Raw genomic sequence first — 22657 nt, forward strand, 5'->3', positions numbered from 1 at the left:
CTGTGTATTTGCATCCCTCACACGTGCTTGTGTCTAGAGGTGAGAGGAGAGGGTTGTCTGTATACATGAGGCAGTTGTGACATTGCCTCAGGATGCCCAGTTCCACCAGATGAACTGGAGAGTACACCTGAAGCTGACCTCTGGACATGCTTGGAAAAGTAAATTTTACTTGTCTTGCGGACAATCGAGGGTCTTATGCTGTATTATAATATTGCTATCTAGGGGGGTCTGGAAAATAATAGTGCTAGCTAGGAGATTTGGACAAGTGCTGATTTGGGTTATGCAAGTGCTGCAATAAGAGCAGTTGATCTGAAGCACTTGAGTTGAGGCTTGCCTAGTTCTAAGGGAAAATTTGCAATGCAGACTTTGTGGAGCCAGGAATAGTATACCCCAGCTAACCGGCGCTGCCCGACACTGCTCTGTGAGCAAGACCGCACAAAAAGAGAGTTGCAGGGTTTTAAGAGAGGGAGATCAAGGAGTTTGGAATTGACCCAAAATGGCCAATAAAACCACAGTTTCTAGGCAGTAACCACTCCTACAAGGACAGGCAGGCTGCTCAGCGTTAACCACTGCCACTGGTGAACACAGAGACTTCCCTTTAGCCCAAGTAAGCACTGGCCTCCAAGAAACTTACAAACAGTTCAGAACAGCAACTCTGTAACTGAACTTTTTTTAAATTATAGAAAGTGGGAAAATAGCAAGATTTTTTGTTTTTTTGTTTTGTTTAAGGATAGCAGAGACACACAAGTAGCAAACTAGTCAGAACAGTGCAATAAATGACCCCAACACGTGTGTGCTAGGTCAGAGGCAGGTAAAATGCAATTTTAAGAAAAAACGATTTTAAATTAAGTGCAACACAAAAGATGCAATAAACAGGCTCTCTAGGTATGTTCTAAATACGGTTTCTAACACAGATATCAACTTTTGCAAGCAAGAAAACGCCGAAAAGTAGGCGGCAATGCAGTTTTTCTAAGAAATAAATCAGAAGAAAATACTTAAAATCTCAAAAGTGGCTCCTTTCTTCTCTCAGCGTTTTCTTCTCTTGGTAGGTGCTTCAGCAACAACTATCAAGCCTGGAAAGATGCCAAAACCACGCGGTTGCAGGGTTTTAAGAGAGAGAGAGATCAAGGAGTTTGGAATTGACCCAAAATGGCCAATACAACTAGAGTTTCTAGGCAGTAACCACTCCTACAGGGACAGGCAGGCTGCTCAGTGTGGTAATTCCTCATCCTCCAGACCAGACTGTCTTGTTTCCACCTGTCCTTCATTGGATGGTCCCAGGGAGTGATGGACCTTGTTCTCCCTTTCCAGGTTGCAAAAGGGTTTTTATTCAAGAATGTTTTTAGTGCCAAAGAAAGAAAAACGCTTGGAGACTAGTTCTGGATCTTTGTCTCCTAAACCTGTTTGTGATAGTGATGTCACTTCACAACCTATTTGCCTCTATTTTCTCATTCAAGTTTTCTTCTAAATATGCTTATCTCATTTGCATTTGTCCAGACTTCAGGCTTTTGTTAAGGTTCTGTGTGTCTTCATCATCTTACTTACCCTTTGGACTATCCACAGCACCAAGAGCATTCACAAAGTTTCTGGGTCCAGTTATAGAGCATTCACAAAGTTTCTGGGTCCAGTTGTAGAGCATTCACAAAGTTTCTGGATCCAGTTGTAGAGCATTCACAAAGTTTCTGGGTCCAGTTGTAGAGCATTCACAAAGTTTCTGGATCCAGTTGTAGAGCATTCACAAAGTTTCTGGATCCAGTTGTAGAGCATTCACAAAGTTTCTGGATCCAGTTGTAGAGCATTCACAAAGTTTCTGGGTCCAGTTGTAGAGCATTCACAAAGTTTCTGGGTCCAGTTGTAGAGCATTCACAAAGTTTCTGGATCCAGTTGTAGCTGATTGCAGGCTGCACGGTGTCTACATTTTTCCATATTCAGATGAATTTCTGATCTTTGCAGAACCTTTTTCAAAGTGTCAGGAATTTCTCTATTGGGTGAGAGATCTCTTACATAAACTGGAATTCCAACAAAACATTCAAAAGTTTTTCTTGACTATTCACAGGAGTGTGCTTCTGGGATGTCAACTATTCACCATAGTTCAACGAGCTTTTCTTCTGCAGGAAATAGTAGATCTATATCTAGATCTCTTTCTATGGTTTTCCATTCAGACTTCAGTCACTGCAAGAGAACAGCTCAAGATTTTAGGTCTCATGGCTTCTGTGATTCTCCTGATACCTTTGGAAAGAGTCCATATGAGAAAGATACAGTGGTTATCTATAGTCTCTGTGGTCCCAGCACCACCATTCCTTGCCTTTTCAGATCCCATTGCTGGGGATTGCCAGAAAAGAAATTACTTGGTAGAGACAACAGATATCCCTAACTCCAGGTCTCCCCTTCTCCCTCCCTCCCTTTTCCAAAGCAGTCAGCCACCACAGATGCATCAGACTTTGCTTAGGGAGCTGTTTCAGAAGGGATAAAAAGTGCAAGGTGTGTGGGACACTAAGGACAAGCCAATAAATATAAAATAGATGCTTGTCCTGATTAAGGCAGTCAACTCTCTGAATCAACTTTGGCCACTGGCACCTCATCAGGATGTACCCACATCACTGTGGTATTGTGTATAACATTAACAAGCAAGGGGCAACCAGGTGATACCCCTCTGCAGGTTAGCCATGTTAGCTTGGGATATAGCTTCATAGCACAGTGCCATTTAACAGGCATTCACATACTGTCAGAGCAAAACTGTGTGGTAGGCAAGCTGAGTAGGATAATATTAGGCCATCATGAAAGGAAACTAGATCGGTGGGGGGTCTTCCAAGATTTCAAGTACACCTCCTTGTCTCTGCTATGAACAATCAGCTGGCAAGATTCTGCTCCAGGACTACATGCAAGAAGGCCAGGAAGACAGAGACCTTTTTTTTTCTTTGGACAAGAATGTTCCAGTATGCTTTTCCACCATTTCCACTTATATCAAGTGTACTTCTGAAGATTCAGAAGGAATCCCCCAAGACCATTATGGTGACTCCCTTCTGCCCCAGGCAGCTATGGATGTCCTTCCATTCACGTGTTGCAGTATTTGTAACCTTTGGGATTCCTTGCCTTGGGCAGCCTGATGGTCTGGCCAGTATATAAAAGCTTAACGTTGCTCTAAGGTATGCTGTACATCACATGTATGCTGCTCCCATAACATAGGGCATAAAGGTGACATCTGGACATATGATCCTCCGAACTTCTTTGCCGCCAGTCCGAAAGCATCTCTCGCTAGGCAGTCTGAGCACCTATGTCCTGTTTGCTGGTCTCAGAGACGTTGCAGAAAAGTGCCCCTTTGGGGTTTTGTTTTTTCTTGACATTTACTTGCTTCTGGGGGTTAATGTCATCCAGGAAGGGTGAATGCCAGTATGGGAGACAAATTCCCCATAAAGACCACCATGAACAGTGTTTATTTTGCCTAGGTGCCTCTCACGACCATATGACCTGCTTTATCTGTCAGGCTTTCATACCTAAGACTCTGCAACTTACATTTCTTCCTTTGCTTTGTATCTGGAGAATCTGCAATTTAACCTTCTTGCTGAGGATACCATGGAAGGAGCTTCCTGCCTGAGGGTCAGCTGAAAAGGTAGAAGAAGGTTAAGAAGCAAAGACCGGAATCTTCCGCTGTCCAGCCTCTGCTGAACGTTTTTCCCAAGGTCAGTGAGAGCCCAGAGGTTCACCCTTCTTTGTTGTCAGATTCCTGTGACGCAACCAGGTTGGAGACTGGCAGAGATCCGGCTTTCAACACATCCGATGAGGCTTTGCACACATCCGTTTCGGACGTTCAGGGGGTGCCACGGTTTATTATTTCTGAGTGACCTAGGGGCATTCTTCAGATTTTAGTTTGGAAAGATGTCCCAACTCTTATTTATTGACAGCCGTCCTGCATCAGAGCCTTTTAAGTTTTATAGGGCAAATGTCACATTAAAGGGGGGAAAAAAAAAAAACATGTGTCTCCTGCTCCTAGGGACCCACAGAGTGGGTGACAGGCCTTCACTCAGGATTTAAAATACCACAAAGATGACCACCACAGATACAAAAATAAGAAAATGTAATATTTACTTAGCCGCCTCGGCATGAAATGCCTTCCAAGAGTAAAAAACATCACATTACATCGGCTTAAATACATCCACTAAATTCCTTAATTAACACTTAACGTACAATCAATCAATCAATCAATTATTTAAATCACATATTTCCAGTTGCACTCTCTGTTGAGCCCAAAGGGTTCCAATGTGCCATATTTCAAAATAAGCAGTGTTTCTTTTTGTAACAATTTATTCTTAACATCTCTGTGTTCCCCAAGTAAAACCTCAACCTTCTCTAAAACACAACCTCTCAAATTATAGGGGTCAGAATTATGGTAATGTAAAAAAATGGGCACCTAAAAGGACTTTCTAGTCTTTTATTTTTGATATCCCTAACATGTTCCTGTACACGTACTTTGAAACTTCTATATGTTTCTCCTATACAATACAAATTACTAGTACACTTTAATACATAAACAACTCCCTCTGTGCAACAGGTGTAATAACATATAGGAGTAAACTGCATTTTATTAATATGTGCAAAATAGGGTACTAAATATTTACAAATCGAGCACCTATTACAGGGAAAAGTTCCCTTTTTTTCATTCTACCTATATTTACATTACTAGATGGGAGACACAATGATTATGTACTACCATAGCTTTCAAATTTCTAGCCCTCTTATAAGAAACTTTAATTTGCTTAGGCAGCAAATAACATAATTCGTTGTCTCTTAATAACATGGGCCAAAACTGTTGTACACATTGTACAACTCTGTAAGTATATTAAAGGTAGTAACAAAATACATTTCCTTTTGTATTTGTCTACCCAGAACCCTATTACCATTGTTTTCAACTGCATAACCTCCCATATTTCTAAAAAGGACCTGTCAACCTTTTTATCTTGTCCATCTCTTAATCTAAATATCTCAATAGAGGCGATGATAAGCAACAGGTAGTTGAGGCTAAAGTTAAAATATTTAGATTAAGAGATGGACAAGACAAGACAAGAAGGTTGATAGGTCCTTTTTAGAAATATGGGAGGTTATGCAGTTGAAAACAATGGTAATAGGGTTCTGGGACAACAAAGGAAATGTATTTTGTTACTACCTTTAATATACTTACAGAGTTGTACAATGTGTACAACAGTTTTGGCCCATGTTATTAAGAGACAACGAATTATGTTATTTGCTGCCTAGGCAAATTAAAGTTTCTTATAAGAGGGCTAGAAATTTGAAAGCTATGGTAGTACATAATCATTTTGTCTCCCATCTAGTAATGTAAATATAGGTAGAATGAAAAAAAGGGAACTTTTCCCTGTAATAGGTGCTCGATTTGTAAATATTTAGTACCCTATTTTGCACATATTAATAAAATGCAGTTTACTCCTATATGTTATTACACCTGTTGCACAGAGGGAGTTGTTTATGTATTAAAGTGTACTAGTAATTTGTATTGTATAGGAGAAACATATAGAAGTTTCAAAGTACGTGTACAGGAACATGTTAGGGATATCAAAAATAAAAGACTAGAAAGTCCTTTAGGTGCCCATTTTTTTACATTACCATAATTCTGACCCTTATAATTTGAGAGGTTGTGTTTTAGAGATGGTTGAGGTTTTACTTGGGGAACACAGAGATGTTAAGAATAAATTGTTACAAAAAGAAACACTGCTTATTTTGAAATATGGCACATTGGAACCCTTTGGGCTCAACAGAGAGTGCAACTGGAAATATGTGATTTAAATAACTGATTGATTTATTTTATGTTAAGTGTTAATTAAGGAATTTACTGAATGTATTTAAGCTGATGTAATGTGATGTTTTTTACTCTTGGAAGGTATTTCATGCTGAGGCGGCTAAGTGAATATTAAATTTTCTTATTTTTGTATCTGTGGTGGTCATCTTTGTGGTATTTTAAATTGTTTTTACTTTATTTGTGGTTTTGCTGCTTCACTCAGGATTTGTTTAATGCTTTGATGGCATTAAAACCTCCTCAGGGGGTTTCTATTCCAGCCTCCCTCAGTCCTCTACTCCCCTTAAAATGCCCAAGGAACAGGATTCTGATGAGGAATCCCTTACTTATTCTTCCCAAATTTCTTCTCCTGTGGATTATAGATCAGAGGAAGAGGAATCTAACAATCTTGATACTCCTTTCAAAGAAATGTCTTTTGGGAACACAATCTCCAGGTTGATGGAATTTGTTAAATGGGATTGTGCCCAGGTCTCTGAAATTCATAAGAGACGATATGAGCTGCTGCAGATGGAATCTCCAAAACCTTCTGCTATTCCTCCTTTTTTGGCTTGTGGTCAGATTTTTTGTTACTGAGGATCATTTGTCTGATGAATAAAGACTTGTTGCTTTGAAAGACTAAGTGGGTTTCATGATTTTTGGAAAGTATTGTGACTGAGCTCATCAACAAAGTTTGAAGACCATTAGTTTCTCTGTTTTTATTTCTTTTTTTACAGCTGTGTAAAATCTTACTGTAACAGTAGATGTCCTTTCCTTCACTGCTGCAGCATTCGCTCCCTTCCTCCCTCCCTGGTCCATTTCCCTCCTGGATGTACTGGTTACCTCTTGGTTTTCCTTGGACTAGCTTTTCTACTGGGGCTGTCAGTTCTGAGAATGGTACATCTGGACATCACCTTTATGCTGTATGCTATTCGAAGGGGAGTGTGACGTACAGCTTACCTTAAAGCAACAGTGGGCTTTTGTATACTGGCTGGAGGTCAGGCTGCCCGAGGCAGGGAATCCCAAAGGTTACAAATACAGCAACAGGGAAGAAAAGGACATCTACTATTGTAAGATTTTATACAAATGTACGTTTCCCCTTCTTATGGAAATAACCAACAGAAATTACCACAAGCTTCCTCACAGACGGGATCTACTCTCGCAAGACAAGGGGTGTTTGATACACCCTGACATCAGTCCGCTTCGACTGACTGCCTGGACGATAGAGTCTTAATTCCTTTTTGGCACTTGTTTACTGAGGACATGCAACAGGTGCTAATGAAGGCAAGAAAGCCTGTTATTAGAAAATCATGTATTAGCAAATGGAAAAGTTTTTCTAGTTTGTGCCAACAACATAACCAACACCCATTCAGAGGTAGTTGTCCTCTGGTTTTACAATATTTGCATAAGTTAGTATCTTATGGCCTTTCTTACCTGTCTAACAAGGTTCTTTTATTGGCCAGTTGAGCATGTTTGCCCATGGATCCTCCCCTTTCAGTGCTTCATGTCAAAAGTTTTTTGAAAAGGTTTTGCATAAGAAGCCTCCAACAAAACTAACACTTGAACACTTGCTACATTTGAATGAGCTCACCTGGCTGATTGAGGTTCTTAACATGGAAAACAGTTTTACTTGTTGCACTGACCTCTCCAAGAAGACTGAGCTGCAAGCTCTTGCTGTGAGTCTACCCTTCCTCATTTTTTACAAGAACTGGGTGTCTTTGAGAACAAATCCATCTTTTATGCCTAAAGCAGCATCAGAGTTTACTTTATGCCAAACTATCCTTCTCTCTATTTTTCTTACTTTGGATGTCCACAGAACTGAATCTTTTAAATTTTCTTATCACTTGTTAATTTCTTGTGAAGGTAAGAAAGAACAACTTGTGTCAAAGAAGACTATTTTTAAGTGGTTGTCTGAGGCCATCACTTTTTGCTATACTCACCACAACAAAACAATTCTAGATAGGGCCTTGGCTTCATCTATGGCTTTTTGGAAAGGGTTGGATTCTACAATTATTCTTTAAGCAGAAATTTGGTCTTCTTTACATACTAATACAAAGCAGTGTAAGCTTGATTTCTTCTGGCTTTGCTAGGGCCCTTTTCAAAAGGCTCCTAGACTTCTCCCCTTCCGCCTTCCAAAATTTGTAAGCTATAGTAATCTACCTATATAGCTTGGACTACTGCAGCATTGATCAAGTATGAAGAACACAGAACAGTTTTGTAAGTAAACTTAACATTTAGATTCCATAGACAACCACAAGGCATTCTATAACTATATCAACAATCTAAATGGCAGTGCTCAGATCTGCTCTGAACTACAACAGAATGGCATTAAATATACTGATCCCAAGGATATTGCCAATATCCTGGAAGATCAATTCAGTGCCAACTTCACCCCCTCTCACCCCCTAAATGGCTCATCTCAGTACCGGAAGATTGCCAAATTCTGGTAATGGCCACACAGGTAAAAAATGCACTCTCCAAAGCTAAGAATACAGCATCCATGGGACCAGATGACATCCCAGGCTGTGTATTACATGAACTACAAAATTAACTGGCACCTCATCTAAGTGTCATGTTTAATCATAGCCTCACCTCAGGCTTTGTGCCCACTGATTGGCATACAGCTACAGTTATCCCACTCCACAAGGGGGGTCCACCTTGGATCCCAGGAACTACCGCCCCATCAGTCTGACGAGCCTGATCTGTAAGGCCATGGAACATATTGTAATGGAACTTACAAACAAAGACATTGGCAACCTTCAAACACTGGACCTCACCCAATATGGGTTTGTGAAGGGCCGATCTTGTCTCCTGAACCTGATTGACTTCTCGAATTAGTCTTCAGAGCCGTGGACGAGGGTAAGGCAGTCCACACAGCCTATCTGGACCTCACCAAGGCCTTTGACACCATCCCCCACCCTCGAATCATAGCTAGACTTACTAAGCTGGGCATTAATCCCTACGTCACTTGATGGGTTGCCAACTGGCTTACTGACCGAACCCACACTGTAAAAGTAGCAGACTCCAAATCCAGCTCTAGACAAGTGCAGTACCTCAGGGTTCAGTACTGGGACCGTTCTTGTTTGGCATCTACTTCTCTGAAGTACAGGCTAACACTAAGGGACTCTGGCTAACAACGTTCGCAGATGACTGCAAACTGAGAGCCATTACTGCATCCCCAAATGATGTGGATACTCTACAGAAGGGCCTTACAGAAACAGATACTTGGTGCCAGAGCCATGGGCTCAAGCTCAATGCCAAGAAATGTATAGTTATCCCCTTTGGGAAAAAACATGTACCCGTGAATTACCACATAGATGGCAGTACACTAAACACTGAAAGTGTGATAAGAGACTTGGGGACACAGGTGGACAGTGGTCTCACCTTCGATAACCACATCACCACAACAGTCAGGAAATCCTTCTATGCAGCACACTTCATCACTAACGGCGTTTCATCCAGAAAAAAGGAGGTCATTGTCCTACTGTTCTCATCCCTCATTAGACCCATTATAGAGTACAACACCCCGTTTGGTATGTACCTCTCAAGACATCTGCAACAACTGGAAAGGCTGCAGAAATACCTCACTAAAAGAATCACAGGCCTAAAGCAGATGCCCTACGCTGACCACCTTAAAAAACTCCAGCTATACTCTCCCATATAGTCTACTCAGAGGCTATCTCTGCTTAACATACAAGGCCATGTCAAACCCAGAGCTATTGGACATGCTACACTTAAAGACATCCCAATCCCTCAGAGCCACACGCTGCAGGGATCTAAACCTTGTCATCACAATAAACAAAACATGCTGGAGGGATAGGTTCCTGACCCAGAGACTCCCCAGACTCTGGAATAGACTGCCCATACATGTCAAGCAGAACGCCTCTTTGGCCCTCTTCAAAAGGAACCTTGACGATTGGATGGGAGAAAGGAAATTCACTCCGGGGATCACGTCAGTCGCCCTGCTAGACAGGAGTCCAGGGAAGTAAATAAGTGTGGGAAGAAATAGCCAAGGGATTTGTTATGGCTAAGCTTGTATAGGCCCTAGGGCCGATAGCCTAGTGCCAACCTATGAACATAACAGTAGATGTTCAAATGATCATTGCTGTAATAACATTTCCGTCCCTCCAACCCCCTTGTTTCTTGGTGTGTTTATGGCAGAGTGTGGTCATTTATTTATTTAGATTTTCATAGCAGTGTCCTTTCAGGGCTCAGCCTCCCTGTCATGTTCGCAGGAAAGCCCTGAAGGGCTTGGTGCCCACACTTGTCTTTTATTCAGCTTAGCTTGATCTGCCAGATAGTTTTCATGCGTGGAGGAAGCCTTGACACTTTGGAAGCTGACTGGCTGTTGCATTCTTTTGTTTGGTCACCTCAGACTTCATTTTACTGGCCCATCCCCCACTGCCCATGTCAGGTCTACCAGCTATTTTCCAACCCCTCTCCTCCACGGAATTACTGTGTTTTTGCTAGGGCCAGTTATTGATCCAGCGTGTGTCTAAGGGGGTTGTCTCATCTGTGCTTCTGTCTAGGTTTTTTTTTTTTATGACCTGCCCACTTCCTTTCCCGCTCCCTGCACTAGATTGCATCTGAGGGCAATTCCCCTCTCTGGACCACAACTCCCTTTAGGGAGTATATCAACGAGCATTCCCTCCCCCCTTTGGAATGGCACGCCCATCCCTTCCCGCCCACTTTATCAGTTGCCTGAGCCACTAATTGAGCTCAGGTTGACCTGGTTGTAGTTAATGCATTACCCTTCTACACACTGGTGTGCTCCTCGCTGTTGTATCCTTGACTGGATGTAACCCATATAATTAAGGCTGTGGCAGCAGTGGTCATTCGAGTGTCTACTGTTATGGTAAGTCTACTTGCACAGCTGTACTGACTTTACATTGATCTGTGTTAAAGCAGTAGTTTCTACTGGGACCTTATATACAAGAAGACTTGACATCCAGTTCGTCCTTTAAATCTCAGCACCATTTTCTTTCCAAGCCAAGCAAACCTCTGCTTCCTAAGAACATAAGGGCAAACCCTGTGTAGAGCAAACATCTACTGGGAGTTTGCTGCATAAACTACACCCTAAACCACAAAGTCCTCCCAGAAGTTGGACTCGCAGTAAATATCCTTAGCAACATCAAAAGCACTCTACCAAAGCAATACTCATCGTAGTACAGGCAGCAACATCTTATGGTGTCGCAACTTCTAAACCCATAAGACAAACCATCATACGACCCAGTATTTTGAGAATAGGCAACTCCATTGTAAGAGAGACAAATGTCCCGCTCACCAGGCTGAGTAAAGTGAGAGTCACGCTCAGTTGCCCATGAAGGGCCAGGATCTGCCATGTTACTCAGGTCTTTGAACCACAGGTACCGGTATGACACAGCCATAGCCCGCATGGGTGTAAATGATCTGATCTGACATATACCTCCTGGACTATATGAAAAGAGACATGATGGAGCTCTCGGACTGCGTCTCCCAGGCCATTATGGACCTAGCATTAAGCAGCATTCTGCCTTCAAGGATGATGGCACAGTATGAACAGAAAACAATTTACTTCAATTATTGTCTTACAGTTTTGTGTTCTTCAAGTGCAGTGCAATATTTGGCAGCCTGGGAAGGTTTGGTTGGCAGACCATGCTGTTTTACCGTCGATGGTTAGTCATTTATCCATTCTGGGCTTTTGAATGTTAGCTAAAACCTTGTCTACCCCATAGTGTGCTTTTTGGCATTGCCAACCTGTTAAACTTTCTGACATAGGAAAACCAACCCAAGAATATCTGTAGGTGTTACTGCTCAGTGCCAGTAGTATAGACATAAAACTCCACTCCCTGTCAACTCTCCTCACCCTGAAGAATGTAGATGTCTGTGCAGTTACTGTGACATTGTTTAGAGATGCAGAAAGCATCCCATCAGTGCAGGGCTATAATGGCTTCTACAGATTCAGACTAGTTATAGCACAGGAAGGAACAAAAAGTCGGGCTATCTCAATTTTCATCAAAAACAAGCAGGCTTCAGGACTTGTCAAACAGTATAACACACTTGAGTTTCTTTACATCCAAATTACCACAGGCAACTTCCCATATATCCTTGCAAGGTATAGGTGCCGCTGTATAATCCAGAAAACTCATAGCTTATACTTAAGTGTACTGGAAACACTCCACATTCATCTCAACACTGTATTAATGGGTATCAATAAAACATATAAATAAATATAAATAAAACGAGGAGGACTAGGATTACCTAATTTGAGAGGGTATTTTAGAGGAACACAGTTAAAGCTCTTATACATAGCACAAGCAGAAAACTATAATTCAAAGTGGAAAGGAGTGATGCTGACACAGGGAGGAAGCTCAAGAAATAAGGAGAGATTGTGATTTTGGATGCAGACTCTTAAGGAAAACAACCAAAATCATACAGAGTATTATATTCATAAAATAGCAGGGAGCATTCTAAGGACTAAACCAACACGAGGGTGGCAGAAAGAGATTTTGCCGATAGGGATGACTGTGGTCAGGGATACAGATAATAGACAAGAGGGGCTGGGATTTATTGAAGAAAACTGGCAAAGGAACCAAAGTATTGGGAGCAAATAACTAGAAAGGTAAAGGTAATAGAATGGGAAGAGGCTTAGAATTTATCTGGACTGCAGGTTAGTGATTGCCTTCCCTATCAAGGATTGCTATCAGAGTATAGGCAAAGAGAAAGAAGTAGGGGGCTCCTGAATGAAAGACCAGCACTGGTAGAGTTTCTAACAGAATCTAGAACAGAAGCTGCCATTAAAAAAGGAATAATTAGTAAAGCATATAAAATATTGCATGATAATTATAACAACCAATCAGAGAAGCTTAGAAAGGATTGGTAAGAGAGATTGGATAAGGAATTCACAAAGAGATAATGGGGGGGGGGGGGTATATGTATATCTCCCAAATATGCAACAAAGTCTAGAAGATTTAGGATCTTTGCCTGGAAGTGTTTAAATAGGTATTTTTATACCCCAAGTAGACTCCAAAGAATTTTTCCTTGGGTGGAAAGCAAATGCTGGAGGTGTGACGGCAAGAAACAGCTGTCTGGGAACATATTTTTTGGGAGCGTCGTGAGCTGGAAGACTAGGAATTCCCTGCAGACCACTCTGTTAGAGATCCTGGATGAGCAGATTGGACTGACTTGGGAAATTATTTTTTTTGAGTTATGCTACACAATCAGAATTGCCTAGACATAGTAAAGCCTTGCTGAGTCTAATTATGGTGGCTGCCAAAAAAAGCAATTACTAGAAAATGGAAATCAAAGTCTAAACCAACTTTACTAGAAGTAGTGAATATAGTAACAGAGATAAAACAACTGGAATTGGGATCTTTAGAAAAGGGCAGGAGCAAACTACATTGGAAAAAATGGGAATTGTGGGAACAATATATGCAGAGCATGAGCGAGGTTTAAAAGGCAGGATTTGAATGAGCCATGTAATGCTTAACTGACTGGCTGGATGGTTTATAAGTGATGTATAATGTTTGATGTATAATGTTTGCAACTAAAGTTGTTTCAGTGGTGTCTGTGATGTAAACTGTTTTCTACTAAAGTGGTATAATTTTGTATGTTTTTCATTTATATAAATGTAAGATTGCCTTTGTCATATTTGAAAATTTAATAAAGATGTTTGGAGGGGGGGGGATCACTATATTAATGGGTGGCTTTAACAACCCCAATACAAACTGCAAATCATACACAGCCACGAAAATGTAGGTGCAGAAATTGTTGGATTTTGTTAACACAATCACCTTGGACCAGATAATCGGTATGCCCACTAGGGACACAAACATTCTTGACCTTGTGCTCAGAAACATGGGAGAACACTGCAACCCCCTAGTATAATATCCTCACTGGTCAGGTTGGACTTGTAATGCTGTTTCCTTTCAAATAAAAATAAAATCCAGAATCCCAGCAAACCATGATAGTTTTAGAAATTATTGTAAGGCAAACTTCCAGGTATCAAGTGATGCTCTGGCAAAATTCTAAGCCCCTTCAAACTCTGAGAACATTGCTGCCTATGCTGAATTGTTCAGAGAAACCCTATGCAATTGTGTGAATAGCTGCACTGAAGCAAACTTATCTAACTGCAGATTAAAAAAAAAAATAGCCACCATGATGCAATCATCACATCAGAAAGCTTTATAGCAAAAGAAGAAAATCATGGCAAAAATTAGGAAGTGCAATGCTCAGCAAGGTAAAAACTTACGCATCGGTCTTGGAAGCTAGGGGGCTAATCAAGTTATCAAAGTTAAGGTTGAGGTAATAAGTGCCTCCCAGGCCAAGGACCATCACAAGGCTTTTCTTGGCTATGTCTGTAGCCTTAAAGGCAATACACAGCAATGTGCCAAATTAATTGGAAGTGGCACCACCTATACTGAGCCAGAAGGGCAGGTCATGCCTACTAAACCTGGTGGACTTAGAGCAGTGGACAAGGGAAAAACCTGGCCAAAACGATTTGACACATTACTCCACTCGAACATTGTTGACAAAGTTGTGAAATTGGGTATAAAGCGCTATGTCATCCACTGGATAGCTGTTTGACACACAGTTAGGACCTAGGAAGTTAAGATAGAGGACTTTACCTCCACAAAGAGACCAGTCCCTAGGAGAGTACCTCCAGCTCTGTGTGGAGCTGGTCATTTTTGGTATCTATTTCCCTGAGGTCAAGGCCGACATCAAGGGCCTGTTGCTGCCCAAGTGTGCAGATTATTGCAAACTGCATGCAGTCATAGAATCCCCAGTGACAGAAATACCTCTAAGAAGGCATGAGACAGACCATTAACTGGTGCCAGAGCCACAGTTTAAAATTCAATCCCAAAAAATGCCCAGCAGTATCTTTTGGGAAGATGGTTATGTCTGGAAATTTCCAAATTGACAATACATGTCTAAAAGTAGACCCATTTGTCATGAATCAGGGAAAGCAGGTAGACAGCAACCTAGCCTTTACCCATCATTTGTCTACAGTGGTAAGGAAATCATATGTTGCACTGTGGTATGGCATCTTGGTCAGAGGATGTCATTGTTCCACTGCACTTGGCCATTATCAGACAAATCATTGAGTGCAATGCCCCCTTTAGTCTGCACCTGTCCAGGCTTATGCAACGACTGGACCATCCAAAGAGGCTTCTCATGAAAATAACACAGAGCGTAGATAACGTGTCCTATGTGGACCTCCTCAAAGCCCTGTCCCTGTGCTCATCCTGCAGACCACTGAGAAGTGATGTATGCCTGTCCTAGAACGTAGCCTCTGATCACGCAATGATGGACTGTTTGCACATCCACAAAAGAAATAACATCACAATTACCTGATCTATGGACTTAAACCTCACCTGCAACCTAAATAATACATGCTGGAGGGGTAGGAATGTGTCTCAGAGCTACCCTTTCCTGGGAACAGACCTCCCATCCATGTCAAGGAGAGCTCTTCCTTTACCCCATTCAAGCGTATCTTCAACCAGTAGATGGGAAGTCAAGAATTTACCCCTGGTCTAGCACTTATGTCTCAGTCTATAAATGCTTGACCACTTTTGCCCAAGTCTGCATATACTCCATAAAACAACCATAGAGTATCAACCTGACAGGCACATGTGGGAAGCCAAGCTAGGCTTAAAAAGGACCCCCCCATAGGTTGCTAGCCAAGCATTCAGCTATGAACCTGATTTCTGCATCTGTAGTCTGACATAGTTCAGCCTGTGTTGAAGGCAACCATAATATTGTGTCCACTGCTTCTCCCACAGAAAATATCTTGCTTGGAGGCCCTCTGTGTAGGATTAAATACCACTTCAAATAGGATGCCAGAGACACACAAGACATGCATACAGGATATTTTGAGTTAGTTGGTCTGGCTGATGTTAAATGTGTACACTTTATCCAGTTTTGGAATTTATAGTGGTATGCCTCCTTGGTTTCCTTAAGGAACTGGGTATCAAGATCCTCCAGTTCTTGAAAAGTGATTGGTTTTATAGGACCCAGGAGTTCAATTTCCCGTACCACTGCTGGATTTGCCTCAGTGTTTTTGTATCAGTATATGCAGCAAGGGGGTCTGCCTCCAGTACTCTTAACAATGATAAGGAAAGTACAGTGCTAACAATTTGGAAAGAGATTGTTTACAGCTGCCTTCTGGCCTTTGGCGACATTAACTTTTATACACAATAATGGCTAGGTTTCAGATTGTTCTCTGAATTCAGTGAAAGAGAAGATTGTGAAGGTAGTCAGTGTGACTGTCATGTGTTTCAGCACTCCAAATGCAGCTGTGACACTGTAGATACCCATGATGACAGCTGTAGGGTCAGATATGCCTGGATGCAACCCTTACCAGAGACCGTCAAAGTACAGCTCCTTACTGTACCTCTTATTTTGTGTGTCTTTGTTTACTAGGAAAGTTCAACTGGTCAACAGTAGCTCACTTTCAATGGAGGCCAAGGGAGTCAATCTCCACAGAAATAAGCATGACAAAAATTATTTCATGGGACTATGCAGATAAGCATGATGGGAGTATGCAGATAAGCATGACCATTAACAGTAAACATGGTGCAAAGTTAAAATACAGTGAAACAAAAATTACAAGTACAGTATGAGTATTCACCGTAATGCATCGGTAGTACTGACAATAAATAGAGTGCAGTTTTGAAAAGTTAGTACAGCAGAACAAGTGTTGTGTCATCTACAATTAATATGTTGGGAAAGAGTGAGGAGAGAGAGAAAAGTAGGTGGTGTAAAACGAAGAGAGAGAAATGCATGGACGTGTGGATGAAGGAAGCCATTTATATATAGGAATAACAAAAGATAAATGCATTGTGAAGTAGCACTGGATGGTAGGAAAGTGTAAGAAGTGTGCTGTAACTACAGTTAATTATAGCTTGGAGGTAGAAAACTAATTTTGGGATGTTTGTTTATTGATTTATTAACATTTGATTACCACAAAAGTCTGACTGGGTAGGAGCCTCTCTTCAGCAGATGCCCTGGGAGTAAAGCTCCCAGGTGTTACAAAACATTTTAAGAATAATACTTTTACAGTCTTTAAAAATACAAAAAATGGCTACAGTTTAAGTAATTATACCAAATTAGACATAATATGAAAACATTGGTTAACGACAGATACGAGTTGTACAATGATTTAATAATTAGTGAAATTTTTGCCAGTTTATAGATAAAATTAAAGGCGAGTTAGTATAATGCAAACAGGAACTGCAATATGAAGTGAGAGAAAAGCAGGCTTATGGTATATTTAGAGGGAAAGTCAGGGAAGAGAACTTGATAGAAGTGAAGAAGGGAGTTTAAGGAGACGTGAAGTATGACTAGCTATTTGTTGACATTTAGGGAGCTAGTTCATCCTGGTGTTGAGCAAGAACATGGCCAGCTTTTGGTTAGGAAGTCTTTCAGAATGGCTTTAAGGATGGGAAGGAGAGTATTGATTTGATGAATATAGGGTAGGAGTTCCAGACCTTAGCAACATGGTACAAGTACAGACAATGCCCAGCAGATTTCATAGGTTTGTGGACAGACAGGAGTTTTTGTTCATTGGATCATAATGACAGACTGGGAGCATAGTTCTGTAGAATGGTATTTAATGCTGGACAAGAAGATGGATTCTGAATAATTTTATAGGTGGTAGAAAGCTGTGCATGTGTTAGCTGATGGACTAGTGCTAACCAATTTAGGCTTTTAGTGCTATACAGTGGTAGGTTTTGAAAGGAGTTCTTGCTGCAAATTTAAGAACTTTTGTTATAGCATTGTTCAAATTTTGATTTCTGTGATGCCTGAAGGTTAATAAGGATGGGAGCACCATAAAGAAACGTGGGGAGGAGATAAGTAGTAGCAGGTACAACTTTAGTTGTGTCGGTGTGAAAGTTTTTTGCTCTATAAGTCATCCTTAGCTTTTGGTGATTTTTTAATGCAGTTTTGTATATGCAAGTTGAATTAGAATTTAGGATCATCTTCCACTGTCATCCATAATAACCTGCTGTGAGAAGTGACTTCAGTGGTTGTATTATCAAGACATTGAAGAGGTTAGTGTATAGAAAGAAAATAGTGCTACAGCTTTATGGGACATGAAACAAAAAGTGTATATGAGCGAGAATACATGGCTTTATGGGGTATGAAACAAAAAGTGTATATGAGCGAGAATACATGTAGTCAGAGGCTTACATGTAGTCAGAGGCTTGCTAGGATAACATTTGAATGCAAGTAAGGATCATAAACAAGTACAGAATGGTAAAGGTTAGTAACAGCATAGCGTGTTGGAATAGACTGGGGAGAGATTAACTACTTGGGAGGACTTACAAAAGCATAACCCTGAGTTAAGGAAGTAATGGCTTAAGAAAGATTTGAAGTTGTGCAAATTGTTTTGTTGTCTAATGGACATGTTAATGGGGTTCCACATCTTTTAAAAGGACACCATTTTTGGGAATTCCACTGTTGAAATGTTGAAAAAAACAGACTAATGAGGAAAGACTATGCAGTCAATGAAGCATCTTTTTCACTCCCCCATTCATAGGTCGATATGACAGGGAGAACCCATTAAGGTCTTGTCTCTGTTACATCTGGTAAAGAAATTGAAACCAGGATAAGGTTTTAAAGGGTCAGTATACGTAAAATGGTCTGAAAACCAGACAGGGAACCCAGGGGGGGCCATACACCATTGGGAGCATAAAAAACTACTTGAATTTTTTCCCTCTCCTCAAAATTCGCTACCCCAGTCTTGTCACATACCCCTCCTAACACCCCAAAGATTGCAGAATGGCTAATGCAGTTCATATCAAATTGAGATGGCATCACAAAAGCCAGATAAATGCTCCAGATTATTCTTCCTTTCCTAAAATAACTTTAGAATTAATGCCGTGTCAGGGTGTTTGCTTGCTTATGTCTTGAGTTTTGGAGGCTGAGTAACTGGTGTTTAATGTTGCTTGTTAGAATAGTCATAACATACAAAGTCCTCAACTCCAGTTCACTGCATAAGTATTCAGTTGTCTTCATCCTTTGACCATGGCGGGTCTACAGCTTTTTACAAAGGCCTTGTCTTCTTGACTCTTACTTAGCTTTTCCTTTTGCCGTAAATGTTTTTTTTTTTTTTGCAGCTTGTGTTCCTTCCAGAGATGTTTTGACTACTGAATGATTTTCCAGTGGCCTCTTCACTGTGTCTAAATGCCATAGCCATCTGCCCCTTGGGTATAAGCATATACTTTAAGAGGATGATGGCCCTGTATTCCAAACCCTTAAAGAAAAATTGAGGAATTTAGGTGGAAAATTGATCCCATTAGTAGTCAAGAAACAGTCTGATTAAACTTTTATTTCTTTTCTTGACATTGCTGCCAACAGCTGGCATGCCTAAGGCTGGTTAGCAGTGGTACTTTTGACACTATGACTAAGGACCTATGTTGAACATATTCAGTGGCATTAACTGATGGGCAGTTAATCATAAGGGAACTCTGCCCCATGAGGGTTTTGAAAGCAGGACACTGCATTGAAAGGTATCAGCTGAAGGGTGTGGTTTATCTTCTGTAAGGAGAAGTGGTCAGTAGATCAGCATGACTCCTTATATTTCAGGGAAGTAACCTCAAGTGTAAAAGGTGCTGTAAAGTCTTTCTTAGGTGTAGTAATAATGGGACTTCTCTCTGGTCTTGCAGAAGATTCTTTGTCAACCACTAATTGTTTATAATAACCTCTAGTTTTGCAAAAGATGTTCTTTTGGCCTTTTTGTGACCCACTGGTCAATAATGAGCTTTACTCAGTTTGGTAGATCTATCAAGCAGGAAAACGTAGTGCTTCTGGGTTGTATTTTCAAGCTGGTCTCTCTCTCTCTCCCAAAGAGCAAACAAGGTGCCCATGAAGACACTTGTAGTAGTTAAACATGTGTCTGTTTAAAGTCTCCATCGCCTCAACCCAACAGCGCTCAAGGGCGCACACAGAACTAACTAAAGCCATTTCCTTAAACTGTCATTGCATTCCATAGCAAATTAATAAACATAATGTTTTAAACCAACAATAGCTCATTTTCATTCACAAAAACACTGGCTATTTCGTCTGCATTCAGACTCGATTGATTATTAAGTTTGTTATTTTATTATTGTGCGACTTTCTTTATACAATAATCATTGCTTTACATCATCCCTGAAATGAGAGTCTGATCAATTGGGTGGATGTCTACAAGTAACTAATTCCCATGTGTAAAATATTCTTTGGCAGCACTGATCCTACTCATTTGTATACTGTTAAGTTGAGTTTAATATTCAGCTGTATTCTTCTTTTGTAGTCTTCTGGAAAGAGAGGAACGAGGAGGGAAGATCACTTTGTCAGTTTATGGATATTCCTTCATCAACATCGATGAAATTTAGATAGAGAAATTTGATCTGAAGTAGTTAACTTCATTTATCTGCAACTTGTGGGTATTCGGATCCATATCGGATCCGAGCCGGCAACATTTTATCAAGCATCTGCTCCAAGTTCCTCCCCTTACCCATAATCCCTCACCTCTCCTATCTTCCCCCAGATCATGTTTGCCACTTCATGCATACGCATTGTGGTCTCTGTAGCTCCAAGTTGGGTAGAGTAAGTGGAACTTTTGATTCATAAGTTAGTGTGTGAGAGAAGTTGTTTGTGATAGCCATTCCTGCCCTTCGTCTTGTCGTCTGTTTGTTTAAAAAAAAAATAGTAGTTAGAAAGTTTGAGTTTCTTTCTTGAAAAGACTAGGCCTAGCCATCCCCTGAGTGAGTGTGTGTGTATGTGTGTCTAGTTTAGCGTTTGGCTCAGTGGAGTGTGTTATGGCTGACCAGCCTAAACCAATGTTCAGGAAATGCACAGTGTGTGGCCACAAGCTTTCACCGTCTGATGGCCGCAGTCTGTGTTATTTGCCTTGGTGTTCCCCATCTTAGTTTACCATGTGCTGTGTGTGCAGGGTTCAATCCCAGAGCCCTTAGAGAGGAAGGCAAAACTGGTAGCCAAGGGCCTGCTACCTGTTTCTGCCTTAGAGACAGCCTCGACATCAGCTCCTGTAGCCGACCAACCCCATGTGCACGCCTTCACATGAGGGTGCTTCAGTGGTCCTTGGCAGTTCAGTGGTCTTGGTTAGACCTCCCCATGGACTACCCTATATGGATCAGAAAAGCCTGCAAGACTTCTTTTCTTTGGTGGCTCCATTCGCCAGAAATCTTGGCAGGTCGCCCATTCTCAACATCCCCAGCCCCCGTGACCGCCCATCTCGGGTCGGTTGGGCACTTTTTGGGAAGGACAGTCCAAGGCACATGGTTCCAAACCGAGACCAGATTGCATATCAATGTTCTGGAGATGAGTGCAGTGCTTTTAGTGTTGCAAGCCTTTCACACTGTTCTTCCCCCGAGGACGATTGCAGTTCAGTCGGACAACATGTCCATTGTCTGGTACATCAACAAACAAGGAGGGACCAGATCTTACCCTCTCTGCCGCGAGGCCATGAGAGTGTGGGAGTGGGCGATTTCCACCAGTCTGTTTCTGATTGCAATGCACATTCCGGGCTGCTCCAACATTTTAGTGGACAGATTGAATCGGGCTATTCTAATGCCATACAAGTGGTCTCTGAAACAGTCAGTAGCGGAGGAGATCTTCCTAGCGTGGGGTCACCCTTGCTGCGATCTCTTCGCATCTCCTTCCAACAGTGCAGTGAGTTCTTTGCTCTAATCCCCTGCCCAGGGGACTCCCCCAGAGACTCTCTAGTCCATGCTTGGCCTCCTGGGTTACTGTATGCCTATCCCTCACTACCTCTAATTCTGAAGTTTCTTTAGAAAGCTTACCGACTGGAGTGCAAAGTGATCCTCATTTCCCCATTCTGGCCTCGTCAAGTGCGGTTCCTCTTACTCTGGTCTCATGCTCTAACTCCTTCACAGATTCTAGATCCCTGCCCGGATCTCATATCCCATCCCTCGGACATCAGTCTGCCCGACCTGGACAGCCTCAATCTGACGGCTTGGTTGTTCCAGTTCCCCTGATCGCTAGGACTCCCGGTTTATCATCTTCGGTAAAGAGTATTCTGGTGGCATCCATCAAAGCTTCCATTACGAAGGTTTATCGCAGCAAATGGAAACGCTTCTTTATTTGGGCTTCTCAGTGAAACATAGATCCATTTACTGCCCCAGTTCCTGCAGTCTTGGAGTTTTTGTCATATATTTTTCAACAAGGGGCTAGTTCTTTCACAGTTAAAGTACAACTGGGAGCCATATCTATTTTTCATATTGGCGAAAATTTGAATGCTCTAGCCTCCTTGAGATTGTGCAAGGCCTTTCTAAAAGGTACTTTTCTCTTGCGTCCCCTGGTTAAGAATTCCGTCCCTCCTTGGGACCTCACCTTAGTTCTGCAGGCATTGGTGGCACCCCCTTTTGAACCAGCAGTGTCAGTAGACTTAAAATTTCTGTCCTGGAAGACAGCCTTTTTAGCAGCCATTTCTTCCGCTAAAAGGGTATCTGAGATCCAAGCTTTGTCTGCCGTGCCCCCCACTTGATTTTTCATAAAGACAGGGTTTCGCTTCGCACAAACCCTTCTTTCTTACCGACAGTGGCTTCTGAATCTGACATTAACCAGATGATTAATCTGCCTGTGTTCCTTCCAAATTTCCAGAACAAGGGTGAATATAAGCTGCACTTGCTGATGTTCATAGACAGCTTTGCTTCTATCTACACAGGACTAAGCAATTTCGTAAATCTGACCAATTATTCGTGTCCATTTCTAGACCCTTCTTGGGCAAGGCCATTTCCAAGGTCTGCTTAGCCAGGTGGATTACACAATGTATACTGCAAGTCTATAGGGATAAAGGCCTATCCCCACCTGGTCCTATTAAAGCCCATTCCAGCAGATCTATGGCAACTTCTGCTGCTTTTTGGTTTA

The 22657-nt window shown here is 41.6% G+C and overlaps 1 protein-coding gene across 1 annotated transcript in view; it reads left to right on the forward strand.

Annotated features, from left to right (window-relative positions):
* Window positions 1-22657, forward strand: part of KNTC1 (kinetochore associated 1) — a 3090908-nt gene that overhangs the window by 1834231 nt on the left and 1234020 nt on the right. The gene's annotated exons all lie outside the window — the stretch shown is intronic.

The sequence above is a fragment of the Protopterus annectens genome, chromosome 4.part0 (genome assembly GCF_019279795.1).
Source record: "Protopterus annectens isolate FY-2018-M chromosome 4.part0, PAN1.0, whole genome shotgun sequence".
NCBI classification, from domain to species: domain Eukaryota; kingdom Metazoa; phylum Chordata; order Ceratodontiformes; family Protopteridae; genus Protopterus; species Protopterus annectens.